Here is a 19,043-nt window from a genome sequence, read left to right as displayed (position 1 = left end):
GGCGGGTCAGGCCCAGTGGCCTGCCAGTGTGGTACACATGTCACCCCAACTGGAGTAGGGGCAGAGCAGATCCTTCTCCCACGCCCGGATCAGGCCCTGCCGGTGTGGTGGTCACGTGACCCCAATTGGAGTGGGGGCGGAGCGGAACCGCCACCCGTGCCCGCAGGGTGAGCAGACCAGTGATCAAACTGCAGATCAGGCCCAGGGGTCCGCAGGCTCCGCAGCCCTGGGCCAGGGCGGTTCCGGGACCGTTCCGGGAGCCGGAACTCAGCCGCCCCGCGCTCGGTGTTCTCTCCGATAAGATCAGGTTCTAAGAAGCACCCAGGCGCTGAACCCTAGCAATCTGTCTGCAAGCCGCAGGCGAATTGCAGCCTGAAATTACCTGTTCTATGGCTGAATGAGCTGCGGTCAGTCAAAAACAGGGGAGGTGACGTCAGTTTACCAACATGGTGGCTGCTGGCCTCCTCTGTGGTCTGACCGGTGTGGAGAACCGAGATGGACCGCTTCCTTCCCCCGTCTCGAACCCAGAATTCAGCCCTGAGTACGGTGCTTGCGCAGCTGGCAGAAACTGCAGCGCTGTAACCCTGCGTCTCTATCCCAGCGCGCGCTGCAGACTCTAGCCGCGGGGCGATTTGCTGAATAAGCAGTGTTACCCTCCGTGCGACAAACCTCTCGCGTTTGAGTCCCCGTAGCCGATCCTCGTGAGATGGAAATCCTTCCTCCAGGTTCCGGAGCACCCCACTATTGCTGGAAATTCCTAACAAGATATCCTTTAGCCGTCCTGACTTGTCATACTCCCACACAGTGAAGCAGCACACGGGGGCAATGCACTCCCCTCGCCGCCATCTTCCTTCTCCTCAGAAGTGAATTTTTGATTCAGACATTGACAGAAGGCTTCTTGGACCTCACCACTTATTACTACTTGCCTCAGATCCTGAGTCCCCAGAGTTTTGAGGGACTTTTGAGGCCACTTCCTCAAAGTTACTTTCCAGAGGGCTGCTCTTCTCCATCCTCAGTGTTTGGGAAATCCTGGGAAGGGACAGACAGATAGGGACCTGTGCTCCTCCGCCATATACACAGGTGATCCAGAGGTCCAGCACACTTCCCTTTCCCTTCTCTTGCCCTAGAAAAACAACCTGCTAGATAATCTTAACTGATGCTGGGCAGCAGGGTGAGCTGGCCCTCAGGGATACCCAATAAAATAAAGGCATTGCCAAGTTTCTTACCTTTCCACTTCTTGGAACTGGAGGAAAAGAAAAATGCACTCACCGATGTTCTGTATGTTGGATTCTGTCACAGCTGAGCTCACCTGCTCACCAGCTATGGTAGCCACCTCATCTTCTAACACTTCTGAAGGTCAAGCTGCCTTCCCAGGGCCCCTCTCAGCCCTGAACACTTGCTCCATACTGCTCCCATCCCATCTCTCTCTCCTCACACCTTCCAATACCTCATGGGGGCACAGAGGGAACTGGCTACCTCCTTGCAGCTGTAGCTCACAACATTGGCACCATTAGTTCTGAAGTTGCTGGTTACAATAGCAAAGGCAGTGGCACCAGCATCTCCAGCCATGGTGGCCAGAGTGTGGTCAGGGGTCAGGGTAGCTGGGGGCCAGAGCATCCAGTCTGCTAGCAGACATGTCCCTGTGGTCCAGAGCTCCAGAGCCAATAGCACCTCTGCTTCTTCTGCCAGGATCATTCAGACCACCACCAGCAGCAGCAGCCAGTTCTCCTATGCCAAATTCTGAGCTGACACCTCTGCCTCTCCCCAACAGATGGCCAGGTCCACCCCAGAGTCCACCTGCTTAGCTGTCTGCAACCCTGCTTCCTCATTTCCCAGGCTCCAGGCCACAGGCCCAGGGCAGAGTTGGGCTACTTGCTTCCGTGTGGGTGCTGGGCCTCTAGCACATGGTCCGCCATGGGATCTCAGCCCCTCTTCTCCCAGCTCTGCCCTCAGCTTGGTTTGAAACTTGCCCTCACTGTCTTCCTCTGCAAGGTCTCTATTTCTTTTTTAACAAATTGTTGCATTTTTCACTGTGGGTTTTTTTTTTTTTTGATGAATGTTATTAAATGCCACCTTGCAGTGTTTGTGGGGCAGAGGATGGAAGAGGAGAGAAAGAAGCTGTCCTCAGAGAGCAACCTGTTGAAGGCAGAGGATGCTTTAAGGCATAATCAGGTGGAGAAAATTTGCCTTTCTTGGATTGCCTGTCCACTGGGTCCACTCCTCCTCATCCCTCAATGCTCCATTTACGATTGCCTCCATATCCTTTCTTCCTTTCATGCCCATGGTTCTGATCCAGTTGTCTGTCAAGAGTTGTGTATATGCCAGTTGCTTCCTCTGACAGCACTGAGGTCTCCTCCAGAATGTACTGGTCCACCATTATGTCTGTTGGTGCCTGACAAATGGTTGCTGAGTGGATGAGCGACTGTTTGGAAGGAGGACTGAACAGATATCCATCAATGTCATACCTCTGGGAAGGAATGAAGTCTTAGGGGGAAGTGAGAGCCAGACACCTCTGTCTGGATTTCCTGAACAGTGTGCTAGAGGAGCTCTCATGCCTGACCCTGACTCCCTGCTCTAATTTTCTAATTTGTCTCTTGGCAGAAAAGAGCCAATAATAGATGGGGACAGAATCAACCTTCTAACTGCATCAGTCTTCAAACCTAGTTCATGCTTAATTCATTTGTCATTTTCACTTGGGGTCACAGGTTGTATGAAATGATTTTGTCTATGAGTCACAAGAGGGTGTGTGTCTACGTGTGGCACGTTTGCCCATTTGCCTGTCAGGTTAAATAAAGTGAAAGGGCTTTAAAAATTAAAGGCACTCCACAGATGTCAGTTACTATTAAGTGTTGGCATATCAGTCATTGAGCTGTGACTTTTTTTTTTACATAAGGCTGGCTGAATTCTAGGGGTGGAACCTATGTGCCAGGTATGGGTCCTGCCCTCCCAGAGCTTCCACATTGGTTAAAGGGAAATGAGATGTTTTCATCGGACTTATGGGCACAATAGGGGCAATGGATGACCCAGGAGCCAGAGGACAGGAGTGTTCAAGGGCCTGGCTGGTCATATAAGCCTCATGGTGGGATTGGGTCCTTTTATGGATCTTGAATGATGTGTTGATTTAGGGTGGAAGGGAAAGAGAGAAAGAGTTTTAAGTCACAAGACCCTCGTGATTCACAGGATGGCAGGCCAGCCAGCCAGAGGAGGCCAGCACAGTGCCCAGCACAGAGAATATGCCTCGGAAGTGGTGGCTGAGGAGTGGGTGAGGGATGAGGGGAGGGAGGACAAGCCTTCACTGGAGCCTCCTTAGAGCCAAGGATGCAGTGACATCACCAGTTGTGAACTGTTTAGTGTCACTGTGGTCCATGGCTGCACACTGTGGCCCTCTCCTGTCCCATCATCACCCTTCAGATCCTGGATCCTGATCAAGGCAGGAGTGGGGTGCTGCCGCAGTCTGGCTGGGCACAATCAGGAGCCACTTGTCAAAAGAAACTAACTTTATTTTTAGAACCACACACGCCAAACAAAACAGCCTCTCAGGAAAAACCCTCAGAGCCCCAACTGCCACCACCGGCTTTCCACAAGCCTCTCTCTCCCACAAGCCTCTCTCCACCTCCCACAATCCTCCTGCTCTTGAGGCCGATTGGCTGGGTCACATGGGCGGAGCCAAAAAAGTCCCCCAATGAGCAGCTCCGTGGTCTGAAAGGGCAGGGAAACAGCCCAATGAGCATCACCGCAGAGGAGCCAATCAGCTAGATGTTGCTGGGGCCGCTGTGAGCCAATCATCAGCCGGCAGCTGGAAGTTTGCTGGCAGCTGGAAGTTTGCTGGGGCCCCTTCGGCTGTGGCTCTCAACAGGGTTCTCCCTCAAACCATCCCCTTTCATGGGGAAACAACACAAAGTGGTCTTGGAGGACCGCGCTATGCGAGTGTGGGGTCCATTTCCACATCAGTTTTTCAGTAGCCAGAGTCCCATAGACTGAGGCTGGGCAGGGGCACAAACAGGTTGCCTTGTGGGAGCCCACACAGCGAGTCTTTTCCGGAGATCAAGTGCTGCACATCTTGCTCCCTAGCATGGGCTCCAGATTGGGCAAAACTGAATTGGAGGCCTGGCTCTGGCACTCATTGACTGTGGGTTCTTGGAGACATTATTTAACTCCTGAGCCTTAGTTTTCCTCATCTGTAAAATGGAGCTACAAACCCTTCCCTGTAGGGTTGCTATGAGGTTTGAATGGGAGGAGATCTATAATTGTTAATTGTAGACCCTGCCACCTGGCCAGCATTCCATGACTGGACTTTGTTGCGGTTACAATCCCTCAGTTAACACAGCATCTACTATCTAGTTGATAAAGCCCTTTAACATATTTGACTCCCCTGACCCTCCAAATTAACACTCAGTAGGCAAAGCAGAGTATGAGCGGCTGCATTTTATGAGTGGCTAAAAGCACCCTGGAGGGATCTGGAGCTAGAACTCAGGCTTCCCGCTCTGTCCAGGGTGCTCTCCGTGCCCTGCTCTGCTGGCCTGCTGGGTGGCTGGGTCTGGGTGCTTGAAAGAGGCTGACTCACTCCTCAGGGCCCTCTCCTTTGGAGCTGAGCCCAGCTCACAGCCGCAGCTACCTGCCCCAAGATCTTTCCTGAGCTTTAGATGCCATGAAGCTGGCCCTCCTCAACAAGACTGCTCAGAGCTCTCCTAGTCTTAAAGTTCCTTGGGAGCAATGCTCCCTCCAACTGCAGACCACAGGCCAGGGCAGTCTCCCCAGGGAATGAGAGCTTAGTCCTTGCCCCTCCTCTGCCCCTCCCTTGTCTGCCACAGCCACATCCCCAGGTTCTCCTTGGACCATCCTGCACAGCAGGGCTCTTTGCCAGCTGCACTCACTGTGCCCAGCCCAGCCCCGTGTGAGTGGCTGTGCCATGTGCTGGCAGGCCCTGTCCTTAGCCCTGAGCTCCCACATCTAAGTGTCCTGTTTCCCTGATAAGCTAGGGCTGTCCTGAGGCAGGAGTGATTGTTTCTCTGACTCCCAATTCCCCAGAGAGGGTGAGGCTTCCCCAGAGCAGAGGGGCCCTGATCTTGTGCCAGCTTGGGAGGCATAGCCATGGCCCTGGGGGGAGGCACAGGGCCTGTGTCTCTCCAGCACTCTCACCCCGGGGAAAGGCCCAGCTGGGCTAATTCAGGGCTAGCTGTGCCTGGGCAGCAGCACACTCTGGTTCTCTCCTGAGAGGCAGTGGAGGAGACAGCGGGGCTCTTATAGCCTGCAGGGTGGGGATGAGCAGTGGGATTTGCCACTGCCAAAGAAGGTTTTGGGGTGGGCCCTCACTAAAGCCTCAAACATCCACTCCAATCTCTTTGGAGTTTGTTCTTCATATTTAAAATGCAAACTGACAGTGCATTTAGAAAGGGCGGGTCATGGGCAGCTGTCGAAAGTGGAAACTAGTTAGTTGTTCTGTAGTTCAATAGCAAGCATCTGAAAAGCCATAACTGGGGACAGAAAGACAGTATGGGACATCTCATTTGCTCATTTGCTCTTGGGTTTCAAAACCACACTTGGAACCCAAGGCACTGTTTGGATTTTGGAGTCAGTATCAGCTGCACATGTGAACAGAGAGCAGCTTTATGTGTCGTGAGTCCCCATCCCTTTTCCAAGCCTGACTACCCTCAGCATCAGGGATGCCAGCCTGGACAGTGACCCAGATGGCACTGGGCCAGGAGTTCCACTTCTAAGAAGCAGAGTCCTTTCTTCAAGAGATGGGTTTGGAGGGGTGAGATGGCAATGGCCATGAGACATCTCCCACTGGTGTCCCCTTCTCTCACATCCACAACCCCTTTGAGCCCTGAGGCTTTAATAGATCTAGGATGAACTCCCTGCTCAAGTCTGCAGCTGTAGATTGTGGAGGAGGAGGCTAGGGTCCAGAAAGAAGATTCAGCTGGTGGCCAGTGGGGATGGGATCTAGTTTCCTCTCAGTCATGCCCCTTATTTGGATTCTGCTGCCATGACTTGATTTCTTAGATTATGAGAAGCTTTGGGCAAGAATCTGAGCCCTAATGAATGGGGTAGGATGAGGGTTTTGAAGGTGGCCAGGAGGACAGTGTCCAGAGGTGACTTAAGGTTTCCTAAGGAAAAGATCGGACAGGGAAGTATGATGAGAGGGTGTGTCTGTCTGTCTGTCTGTCTGTGTCAGTGTGAATTTACGCTTTGTGTGTTTTGCTTCTCTTTCTCTTCCTTGTCTAGTAGTCTGAGGACACTGAGTTCATTCCGAGGGAGGAACTGGCCCTCCCCCAGTTAGCTCACCGGAAGGGGAGAGGTGCTGAGCCTCCAGGAATGAGGGGTGGATCAAGGGGAGGTGATGATATAGTAAGGGAAGGACACTGGGGAGCCTGTGGGGGACTGATAGTTTCAATCAGAAGAGAAGGAAGGGAAGGGACATTTATCATGGGTGACTGCCCCTAAAAGACTTCCTGAAGAGCACCTGGGGTTTGTGATCAGGAGTGGAGTCATTGAGGCTGGTCTTTGCTGCAGAAGGAAGTGGGGGCATGTAACAAGGTGACTGACATTCGCACCATATGTGACAAACAACTTTTCTCATACAGGCCCCTGTCCATGGCCATGAGAATAAACCATTAGTATTCTAAGTACTACTGGTGAGGAACCTGGGCTTCCTAGGTGAAGTCTCTCCCACGAGCTGAGGGAGGGACTTGGAAATCCTGGATTCATTTTCCTTACCTGAGCTTGGAAGAGGAAAGGCTGGTAGCCTCTGTGGCCAATGGTCTGGTCCTCTGCCCCACCTGGATTGGCTCTCCTTCTCCCCGCCCACATGCATCCTCCTTTCTTAGACTTGCAGAGTTGGAGAGTATTTAAAAAAAAAGATCAAGAAGAGTTGATCAAGCTCTTCTTGATCTTTTTTTTTTTTAAACACTTTTTAGTTATAGGTAGATGCAATATCTTTATTATTATTATTTTTAATGTGGTGCTGATTGAACCCAGTGCCTCATGCATGGTAGGCAAACACTCTACCTCTGAGCCACAACTCCAGCCCCTCTTCTTGCTCTTTATTCCTCAGCCTCTGCTCATTCTCAGCCTCTGGCTCCTCCCCCAACTTGACTTGGAATCTTCCTCTAAGATCCCTCAGGCTCAGTTGATTAATATTTATTTGACCTGGTTATATGTTTGCCCTCAAACTTGGGTGCATGAACGTTTTGTAGCAAATGAAATTTGAGATATCTTTAGTTAGTGGTGAAGTCTAAAAGCAGGGCTCAGAGACCAGGGTTTGGCAGAGGGGCATCTGAGACCCTGTTCTCAGGAAAGGTCAACCTGAGAGCCATTTCTCTATGGTCTTCTCTATTTCCTCCCTTAATGCAGTGTTCCCAGGACTGGAAACATCTTCCTGGGGTCTGCTCTGCTGTAGGATGCTGGAATCCCCTGTTATTTGATGATAGATGAATGGATGATATAGTGAGCCTATGTGTCAGGAAACCTCTGTTTTCATGTTGTTTTGTTACTACCTTGTGTGACCTTGATTATCTTGGCTTCAGTTTCCTTATTTGCAAACTAGGTCTCTACCCACCTGTATTACACCAACATCTCTTCACATTGGATTAGCATCAAACTATTGTCGCATTAAAATGCAGACCTGCTGGAGGGGCAGGGAGGCTGATGGGACTTTATTTCTGGGGACATCATGAACTGTCATGACTGTGGTTGGCACCAGATAGCTCTCTGGATGCTCTCTTCTTCTTGGGCTGCAGGTGCCCTTCCAGGAGCAGCAGAAGGAGGCCCCAGAGACCAAGTGGTGCCTCCCGCAGGAGCAGGACTCCGTTCCAACACCAACAACCACCACCTTGACTCTTTTCTTGGAGAACTACATCAGCAACCTCAAGGCCACCCTGATAGGCTGCTCAGGAGGAGAACAGGCAGGACAGGGTGAGGGCCCTGGAGTAGCTAGTAGAGGATTTCCAGGAGAAGTGCATGCTACTCAGTTTCCTGGGCTGGGCAGGGCAGGGCAGATGACAGTGACCTGGCCTAGGGTCCAGGACACCTGGTTTTAGTTTAACTCTGTTCCAACTGGTTTGGGGCTTGTGGGAGCTTAACCCACCTTCACTGAGTTTCAGTATTCAAGTCTTTAAAATGCTGGTTTATCGCTTATTTGGGGAAGAAACTGTTTTGAGAATTTGATAAAATAGTATATAAATAATTGGGGGATGGGTTTCTGAGATACCCTGAACTCATTCATGAACTTTTCAGAGCCAGAGAAGCCCTTTCACCTCTTTGCTCTCCTTGGATTGGATAATTTCCAGTGTCCCTCCAACTCTGCAAGTCTAAGAAATTTAATTTTCTCTGTCCATAGACTTCTAAATGAGAAGAAACCCACCAGCAGGAGTTTGAGTGTCCACCTGCCCATCTTAACAGTAGTTCTGTTTTCTCCCTGGGCAATTTGAACTTCTGCCCTGAACTTTCATTTTCTGTGATAGACATGGCCATTGCCTTCTGGGAAAGTCTCCAACGCCTATCCCTCCACGAGTCCTGAGCAACCAACCCTCTGCTGAGCTGGTGGCTCCCTGTCCTCCTGATGTGGGTCTGCTTGGGAGTGGCCATGTCAGCCTGGCTCAGCAGAAGCTGTCCCAGCTGCAGCCAGAAACCAACAACACATCTGTGGTCCTCTCCATGGACAACAACCATTTTCTGACCAGGACAGCATCATCACTGAGGTCAAGGCCCAGGAGAAGAGAATCACCCAGAGGAGCAAGGCTGAGGCTGAGGCCCTGTATCAGACCAAGGTAGGTGACATTATCACATGGCTTTGGAAAATCTTGCTTTCCCCATCAACCTACCCGGATGGTCCAGTCCATCTAGGAGGTCAAAACATCAGTGGTGCCAAGATTGAGAAATCCTTAACCTAGATCCTTCTTGCTGCTTTCCACCAATCAGGCCCTGCCAAGATATGTACTTCTGATTTGATGGCACTGAGGTGTTGAAGCTGTGCCTGGAACAGACAAGGCAGAGAGATCGAACTCTGCAGGCCCAGTGGATTCTACACACCTTCCTCCGTCCCCCAAATCTGAACAGGCCTAGCTGGCCCATCTGCTTCTGACTCTTCTCCTACATTTCTGCCCACAGAAGTATAACCTTCCTACTTCCAGTCTCTGAAGTCTTTGTGCAAGTCCCAGCACTCTCACTCATGGTGGGATGAGTATCATGCCTCTCAGGCAATCTGTATCTCAGTTTTCCATTTTGGATGGTTAAAATAATGGCCTTATCAGGAAGTTATAAGAATTAATGTGAGAAAGCAGAGGCCTAGAGCAAAGTGACTGCTCAGCAGACAGTAGCTACTGTGCTAGAAGACAGGTCGCTTGCTACAAGGGAGAGAGGGCTGGACACCTCCCATTGGGCCACTTTGCATAAGTCTGTGGTTTGGTTTTCCCACTTGTGGCATGAGGGGATAATTTAGGTGACCTAGAAGTCCCCTGCTGGGTTTCTGAAGCTGACTTTTCTGGTCATAGTTGGGAGCAATAGAAACCATGGCTGGCGGGTCATGCACATTGAGATTTAATGGCACAGTTCTGGGTGAGGCTGAATGAAGGTTGTCACATGGATTCAGCTCTGGCCTCCCTGGAGAGTGTAGGCTGATGTGTGCTAGAAATACTGAGTGCAAACACAGTTAGAGAGGTTGGAGAAAGAAGTCGATTGTGTGGAGACTGAATTGAGAGGTGTCCCTACCCAGCCACATATTCTATTGTCTTAGGAGAGCCACAATCAGCTCTCTCCCTACCTTTCTAGATAAGGGTTCCCTGGTCCCCACTTCCTGATGGTGCTTGGATCTCCTATGACCAGTACTTGTCCCTTTTTGCCCCCAAGAAAGGAATTCTCTGTTCTTCATGTATCTTTAATAAAATGCCCATGTTTCAGACATGGAGAGTTTTCATTCTGGATTCCATTGTCATTGTGTCTATCTCTGAGGCTAGTGGGTTACCCACAGTCCTTTTCACCCACAGAACCCAGGCCTGAGCCTGGAGGGGAACCCTGGGGAGGAAGTACTGAGAGTTCCAAGGTTGGGGGTGGGCAGAGCCTCTACCCACTGGGCACTTTGAATGACATACATCCATTTCTCTAATTGATGGCATTAAAGATTCATGAAAATCACACCACTTTTGCAAGAATGTGTGTTAGATTTCTTTGCTTTTCAAGTAATTGTAAACATGTCTAAAATTGTCGAGAAATTACAGCTAAATTTTAATATAATGATAACACCTTGTAGTCAAATAATAATAATAAATAGCTATTTTTAATAAAATAGCTTGTCATCAAATATTTTCCAAACATTTATAAAAACTCAGATGTTTTATAGTGAAAAAGGAGGTATGCAGGGGGTATTTGTTAGCATGTTTGATATGAGGTGGGGTGGAACCTTCAAACACTAAGGTAGGATAACACATGAAGAACTTCAAGTGACCTGGTAACAGCCCCCCACCCTGCCCTGTCTGTGGACAGAATCCAGGCACATCCAGAAGAGCCATGTGATTCTGAGAAATACATCTTTACGTGGTTTTGTTATAGTGTGAACATCACAGAGTGTACTTGCACAAACCTACATGGTGTAGCCTACCACACACACAGGCTATTCATTATACATACAGCATATTATCTATCTGATGGCTTCCAGGGCCACGATGAACTAAACAACATGAGATTAAATCAAGCACGAGAGAGAGCGATGCAGTGAGACACAGTGAACAGGGGATGTGGGGGACTGTGCCTCTGTAATGTGGCATGCTGTTTTATAGTAAACTTCTTTTTATAATTAGAAGGAAGTCACTCTAAAATAATGATAAAAGTAGAGTAGATACATACACCAGTAGTTGTTTGTTATCATTGTCAAGTACTACACACTACATAATTGCAGTGCTATACTTTTATATGACTGGCAGCACAGTAGGTTTGTTTACAACAGTATGACCAAAAATATATGAGTAATATATTGCACTACAACATTAGGATGGCTTCGACATCACTAGGGAGATAGGAGCTTTTCAGCCCCATTATAACCTATGGGACCAACATCATCATTGACTGAAACATTTTTATGCAGCAAGTGATGACTTGGATAGAATGAAGATTCAGTGAAGGACTAGGGAGGCCGCTGGCAGATGTGGGGCAAATAAGCAGCAGAAACCATGAGCAAGGACAAGGTCGGTTGAGGTGGTGCATGCCTGTAATCCCAACTACTTGGGAGGCTGAGGCAGGAGGCACAAGTTTAAGGCCAACCTAAGCAACTTAGCGAGACCCTGTCTCAAAATAAAAGATAAAAAAGAGGACTGGGGATTTGGCTGAGTGGTTAAACACTCCTGGGTTCAATCCCTGGTACCAGAGAGAGAAAGAGTGAGAGAGAGAGAGAGAGAGAGAGAGAGAGAGAGAGAGAGAGAGAGAGAGACATCATGGACAAAATGGCAAAGGAGTACATATATGAGTACCTTCCTTACAAAGTCTTGTTCTCACTAGTATAAAGGACTGACAAAGGATGTCAGATAAACAGAAAGAGAGGACACTCCTTATGGTGATCACAGAAACTCTTCGTTGAGTAAACATAGCTGCCAGAGAGGTATAGACTTCCCAGACTAGAAAACCACAACACATAGCTGTGGCTTCAACAGAGAATGTTCTAGCTCTACAGTGAAAGGCTTACCTGTAGTCATCTTATACAGAGAGGGAGGGGTGTATGTGGAGCTGTCCCCCTGTGACCTGCACTCAGAGAAGCTATGGCCTTACCTCTCAAAAACAAACTCACCGAACAGCGTTCCCTGTTCTCCACACCCTTCACCAATACTCATCTCTTATCTTTTTGATAGTAGCCATCCCAACAGGGGTGAGGTTCATTTACATTTCTCTGATGGTTAGCAATGTTGAGATCCTCGGACACTGTTGGTTTGAATGTAAATAAATGGGTACAGCACAGTTATTATGGAAAACAATATAGAAGTTCCCCAAAAACTTAAAAATAGAACTATCATATGATCTAGCTATCTCATTTCTGGTTATGAATCCAAGGAAATGAAATAAGTATCTTGAGTTCACTGCAGAATTATCCATAGTGGTCTAGATATGGAATCAACCTAAAGTATACATTGACAAATGAGTGAATAAAGGAAATGTGGTATATATAATATACAATAGAATATTCATGAGTTACACAAAAGAAGAAAATCCTACAAGTTGTGACAATATGGATGGGCCTGGAGGCTTTTATGCTTGCTGAAATAAACCCAACAGAGAAAGACAAATAGTGTAGGAGGTGGATCTAAAAAAAAGTTGAACTCATAGAAACAAAGCTGGTTGTGGGAGAAATGGAGATGTTGGTCTAAGGGCACAAACAAGTTTCCTAAATAATAAGCAAGAAGAAGAAAAGCAAGGCCACTCCCAGCTATATACCCTGACTGCAGCTTGGAGACAGGGGCATTTGCAGTTAATGACAGTCTTTTGACTTATTACAAACTTATCAGAACACTGCCCTGTTTACTTACATAGATGATTCGAGAAAAGCATTTTGGCATCCTGTGTCACAGGGCTGTGTATTCCTCCTCATAATGATGCTGTAACTTGTTAAGAGAAACCAGATGGAAAATGGTTCCATTGATAGAAATTTGCTTTGTGTGGCAAGAGAGCAATTGCTGAAATAGATGCTCTCTTGTTATTTGCCTGGTCTTGTGCTAAGAACTTCTGCTGAGTTAACTTAACTCATCTGGTCTTCATGGCCCTGTGAGGTAGGCAGTACCAGGACCTGAACTTCACAAATCAGAAAACAAGCATAGAGAGATGAATGAACTTTTGGAGTTTCATATAGTTAGTAAGGGGTAGAGCCAGGATTCACACTCCAGCAGTCAAATTCTAAAACCTTCCTAAATTGCCCCATAAAGCAGAAAGTGATAGAGTTCAGTGACAAGTTCTCAGGCTTTGGAATCAGGTGGCCCAGGTGTGATCTGAACCCAGTGAGTGGGCTGCTGGGCCATCCCCATCTCCACCCAAAAATTATCAGTAAAATGTGGTTGTGCAGATTAAGTGATGCCATCTATTTAACTCTTGGTACATTGTAAAGCACAATCCTGGGTCATTTCCATTGATCACCATTTTTGGGAACCTTTCTGTTCTTTAAATGGAGGAAATAATGATAAATTGTTAATTCTTCATGTCTGTATAGCACTTCATTCTCTCCCTCCATTGGCAAGGTGAGGCATGAACTGAGAATTCTGGTCCCTACTTTACCATCAACTAGCCCTGTAACCTTGAGTCTGTCCTCTTGATCCATCAGATGGAAGTGTACTCTGCCCAGACAACCCCATTCCTCTGTTGAGACCTCAGTATTTTTCTTGGAATTCAACCTGAGTCTTACCCGCAGCCCTATTTTCCTTTGTGTCCCCACCTGCTCAGTTGCTCCCTTTGCCTTGGGACATGAGATGTTTGCCAGCTTTATAAAAGGGTGTATAACGAGTCATGACTTTCACATGTTGGATGCAAGGGCCTTAAAATGTCTGGAACAATATTTTCTCTGGACCTTCACCATGGGAATTTGGGGAGCTGCTCTGATTGCTTGTGAGGGCTTCTAGACAATGTCCAGGCCCAAGAGCACCTATTACGTTTGCTGGGAAGGAAGGAGAGGGCCTGATCCTCAGCTTCCAGGCTGATCCTGGGGTGTTAGTCAAAGGAATATTAAAGGTGAGGTCCTGGCTTCTTTGCAGGTCCTGAGGAGAAACTTGAGGCTTAGGTTGGTGCCCCCTACACCCACTCTAACTAAGAAATCAAGAGGATCTCCAGGGATGTTCCTGTTTGTAGGGCCTGTTGGGGACTGGAGGTGGAGCTCCATCTGCCCCTTTCTGTAGGGGCAGAGGCTGCCTGGGGCTTTCTCAGAGCCTTCCTATTCTTTTGGGGTTGGGAGAGAGGATACCCAACTTCAGTCCTAGCTGCACCATCAACCTTTCCTGTAATTTTGACTAAGCCCCATTCTTTGTACCTATTTCCTCCTTGTAAAATAAAGACACAGGGCTGGTGAGTTCATCTCCATGCAGGGAGAAGAGTGGTCTGAGTGTGGGAAGCCATGGCTAAGAACTTCTGTTCGGTCCAGGAAGCTGTTCTCCCCATCTGCGTCATATCACTGTCTTTCTTCTGCTGACCACAGGTCAAAAAGCTCTAATTTCTAGGTGAATAAAGGCCCCATTACTTTCCCCTTTACCCCTCTCTCCAAGGTGGGGCCAAGGAGTGAGATTCTTTCTTCCTCCCTTTCTCCACCCCCACGCCTCTATCACACCCCTGTGATACTCACCTCCATCCAGACCCTGGGAGATGCAGCGTGAGGTGGGGAATGGGGCTGTGGGGGCTGCCTCTCCTGGCCACACCAACAGTTCCTTTCAAACTCTGCCTCCAGCTGCTGCTAAGCCTGCGATTGGGTGGCTGATAAATGGCTTGGGCCTCACCCTCTTGGCAGTCCTGGGTTTCAGTGTCTGGGAGGCAGGTGGGGCCAGTTGAAGCCCTCAACTGACTTTTCACTTTCATTTTAAGGAGAGTGCTAGCTGGTGGCGGTGAGTGGAGAAGGGGAGGAGAGGAAGCGGCACATTTCTCTCCAAGGACCCCCTCCTCTAGGCAGTCTGGTGGGTTCTGGAGGAGGAATACCTGGGTTCAAGTCGTACCACCACTTTCTTCTGTGTGTTCTTGGACAAGTTGCTTTATCTCTGGTCTCCTTTTCCTGTCTGTAGAATGAGGACAATTGAAATACCTTCCTTATGGTGTTGATATTTAGATTTATTGAAACCACTCTCAGCCCACTAAAAGCACTCAATAAATGTTTGGCTAGTATGATGATGATGATGATGATGATGATGATGATGATGATGATGATGATTTTGACCTTGGACCCAATGGAATCTCAAAAGGTCATTTTGTTTGTCTTGTTTCCTCCAGGCTAGTGGTCTCCAAATTTGTCTGCCCACTTGGGACCTTTGAAAAATTCCAAAGTCCAGACCAGTAATTCCCAGTGCCTGGGAGGTGGGGGCGAGCAGGCAGGAGTGGTATTGGGCTCTCCTGCTGATCGCACTGTGCAGCAAGTTTGAAACCACTGCTCCGTGTTGTAGCACCAGTTGAGGGGTTTACCTCAGGGACAGTGCTTTGGCCCAGCAAATTTCCTCACCCTCTTATGATGATCTGAGGTTAAACATCTCCTTCAGGACAAGCAAAACTTCCTGCTTAATTTTAAATCATTTTTTTTTTCCTTGTTAGAGGGAATAGGGGATAGCTGCCATCTACCAAATCCTTGGTCAGTTGTATTATCAGGGTATCCTACCTCCCCATCCCCACCCTTCCAGGGAGGGACAGTGGCCCATTAGGGGCCATCCAGCCAACAGGAGGTAGACTGAGGTGTTGGTATTGGATATTGACATCTGGTCACAGCTAGAGATCAAAAGGAGCTTTCTACACTCTGCTGTCTGGGGCTTCCTCTTTTACTTTATCCAGTTTAACATGGCCTCCTCTAGTCAGCATGAAGACAAATACACACTTGGGTGAGTCTTGAAAAAAATTCCTCTCCAAGGCTTTGCTGGTACCTTCCATGAGTCACAAACTTAGCTCCAATTTTCCCCACCTTCTCCTTCAAGGCAGGAGGGCTATAGCCCCTCCATCCCCTCCTCATGGTGTCCATTTCTTCTTCTAGGCCTTGGTTGGTCTCTCCCTAGTCCCAAACCCCTGCCCCAGCACACGTGGCCTGATGCATGCAGCACATCCTTCGAGGCTGGCTTGGGCCAGGACCTTGTTTCTGTGAAGTCTTCTCCAGGTACTTTTCTCTCTAAAAACCCACAGCACTTATAGTTCTCAATGCTGTAACCATTGCCACGAAACAACACTAACCACGCTAGCCTCCATGTTCCCCAATTATGGTCAAGGGCTGTAAACATCAAATGAGCAGGGTTCAAACAGCTCAGTAAGGGTTGCTACATATGCTGCCCAAGCTCTTGATTTTCCCAGATGTCCACTCATTGGCCTTCACTTTAACCTAGGTGGGCGGGTCTCTGCTATTGGTTGACTTTGCCCAGCAATCGGATAGGCACTTTTGGGGGAGGTAAGGGGCTTCTGGTTCATGTGCTTTGGACCTAACATCAGGAGTTTCCTATTTATTTAGAAAGGATAGAGAAGAGGTTAATTATGGGCATTCTTTACAGGTGGGCTTGGAAGTGAGTGGTGGAGGAAGGCCTTGCTGCACATGGAGAGGGGGCACAGGCTCTAGAGTCTGCAGGGAAGGCTCTTGAAGAGGCCCCACTTGGGGCCTCTTCTCCCCATCCACCTGACTCAGACTCCTCACCCTCAGGCAGCTTTCCCACAGTATTCCATCCCCTACCTCCCCTGAGCTTTCCTTCTCTGGCTCTCTTTACCATTGTGCCTGGCTTCACTTTTCACCATGAGTTGCACAGGTGTTAGGGTTAGGAATAGGGCTGTGTAGACCAAAGATGTCTAGAACTAGGGAAGCCAGCCATTGTGATTTGCCCAAGATTGTCCTGGTTTAAACACTGAAAATCTTGGTGAAGTCAGATAATTGTCATGCTACCAGGATCTGTGAGAAGCCGTGTTGATGTTTGCTGAGTGTATTCTAGTTCTCTCTGCCTTTTCCTACATGTCTTCCAGCAACAAATCCCTGAGAAACAGACACTGTGATTCTGTGAGTATCTGAAGCTCTAGAGTTGGTGGCTTGCTTGATATTACACAGCCAGGAAGAAGCAGGTCTGGGAGCTGATTTGGGGCTCACTATCTCTTTTAGCCTATAGTGTCTCCTGGAGATGACCCATTAAATGGTTAACAAACACAGACAGCAAGAGGAGAATGACAAGAAGGCCTGGAAATCTTCCTGCCCTAGGCAGCTTCTCCTTGCTGCTGTTCTAGCCAACTCTTGTTCTTCCTACCATCTGCCCTTTCTCGCCTCTGTTGGGATTTCTACTCCAACTTTTGGGGGTTATATGGTGGTTCCATTCCAAGTGATTTTAGCCCCAACTTTTGCAAAAAAAAAATATGTATTTAGTGCTTGAATACAAAGGAAAAGGACATTTAAAATCCTGGGAGAAAACCTCCTACAATCTGTAGTAGATCAATTCACTTTCTATGTTACTTTTTAAAACAAAATTCATTTGTTTTAATTGGTTATACATGACTGTAGAATGCATTTTGATAATGATATATAATGGAGTATAATTGCTCATTCTTTTGTTTGTGCATGATGTAGAATCCCACCAGTTGTATAGTTATATATGTACATAGGGTAACAATATCTGATCTGAAGAGGCCCCAAATGGGCTCCTTCCCCGACACCTTTGTGAGCCTTCCCTGCAGACTCCAGAGCCTGTGCCCCCTCTCCACGTGCAGCAAGGCCTTCCTCCACCACTCACTTCCAAGCCCACCTGTAAAGAATGCCCATAATTAACCTCTTCTCTATTCTTTCTAAATAAATATCCTACTATCCTTCCTACCCCATACCCGTCCCCTCCCTTTACTCCCCTCTACCTAATCTAGAGTAACCTTATTCTTCCCTGGCGCCGCCCCCACCCTCCACATTGTAAATTAGCATCCGCATATAAGAGAAAACATTCGTCCCTTGGTTTTTGGGATTGGCTTATTTTGCTCAGCACGATATTCTCTAGCTCCATCTATCTATGGGCAAATGCCAAAATTTCATTCTTCTTTAAGGCTGAGAAAGATTCCATCATATATATATATATATATATATATATATATATATATATATATATATATATATATCNAGTATATATATATATATATATGATTTTATCATATATATGCATATATATATACATGATTTTATCATATATATGCATATATATATACATATATGTGTGTGTGTGTGTATATATATATCTCACATTTTTTTTTCTATTCATCTGTTGATGGGCACTATGGTTGGTTCCATAGTTTAGCTATTGTGAGTTAAGCTGGTATATACATTGATGTGGCTACAACACTATAATATGTTGATTTAAGTCCTTTGGGCATAAACCTAGGAGTGAGATAGCTGGGTCATATGGTGGTTCCATTCCAAGTTTTCTGAGGAATCTCCATACTGCTTTCCATAGTGGTTGCATCAATTTGTATTCTCACCAGCAATGTATGAATGTACCTTTTCCCCCACATCCTCGCCAACATTTATTGTTGTTTGTATTCTTGATAGCTGCCATTCTATGTTGCATTATAAGTGTGCCTTCTTTGGACTCTTCCTTTTTTTGAGATCATAGCCCAGACCCTATTGTATGTTCTGCTCCTTTCATTTAACATTGTGTCCATAAATGTTTTCCAGTTCTGTTATGAAGTCTTCAGGATTATGACTTTAAATAATTGTATCCAGGTGGGCAAACCATCACTTAGCTATTTTGTGGAGATTGGGCCTTTAGGGGTTTTTCTCCCTTCAAGTTGAAAAAATGTATTATTACATTTCATATGAGAACCACTAGATATTTTGGCCCAGAAGGCAACACACATTTTTGTTGGCTGCCAATGATGCTCATGAAATAAGGTTATCCCAGGCATGTTATCTGTTCCACGAGGAGGAGCACAGGCCATTGCTGGCCATGGACTCTTTATTACTAGTTATTGATAAGTACAGAATTTTAGAGTAACCATTTAAGGACTTTCAACTGTAATTTTTGTCAATAGGACAATTTTTAATTGCTGAATCTAAAAATGAAGAAAAATTAAAAAATAGGGCTTATGTTTTGTGCATCTCTGGCTTTTAAATCACCAAAGAGTAATTAATTTTATGCTATTTTATAAAAATATTGTCTATAACAAAAAATTTGTCTATAACAGGATAGGAATGATAAAACAGAAAAAGAGACATTTTGTTTCCTGGTCTAGAAGACAATATTAGGTATTGGTAAATGCTTAACCAAAAACTTTGTTGTTGTAAAACAAAGATATAAAAGAAAAACCTGTTGCCCACCAAGACAGTGCTATGACTTCAGGAGTATCCACGTAATCCCAACTGTGGTCCCAAGGTCACTAGACACCCCCTAGCTTTG

General features: G+C 47.1%; 1 pseudogene; it reads left to right on the top strand.

Moving 5' to 3' along the window:
- Positions 1-9,138, top strand: part of LOC107148747 — a 42,214-nt pseudogene extending 33,076 nt beyond the window's left edge.
- Positions 9,139-19,043: the final 9,905 nt, after the last annotated feature.

This window comes from Marmota marmota, unplaced genomic scaffold (genome assembly GCF_001458135.2).
Source record: "Marmota marmota marmota unplaced genomic scaffold, marMar, whole genome shotgun sequence".
NCBI classification, from domain to species: domain Eukaryota; kingdom Metazoa; phylum Chordata; class Mammalia; order Rodentia; family Sciuridae; genus Marmota; species Marmota marmota.
This window is presented reverse-complemented; position numbering and strand designations above follow the sequence as displayed.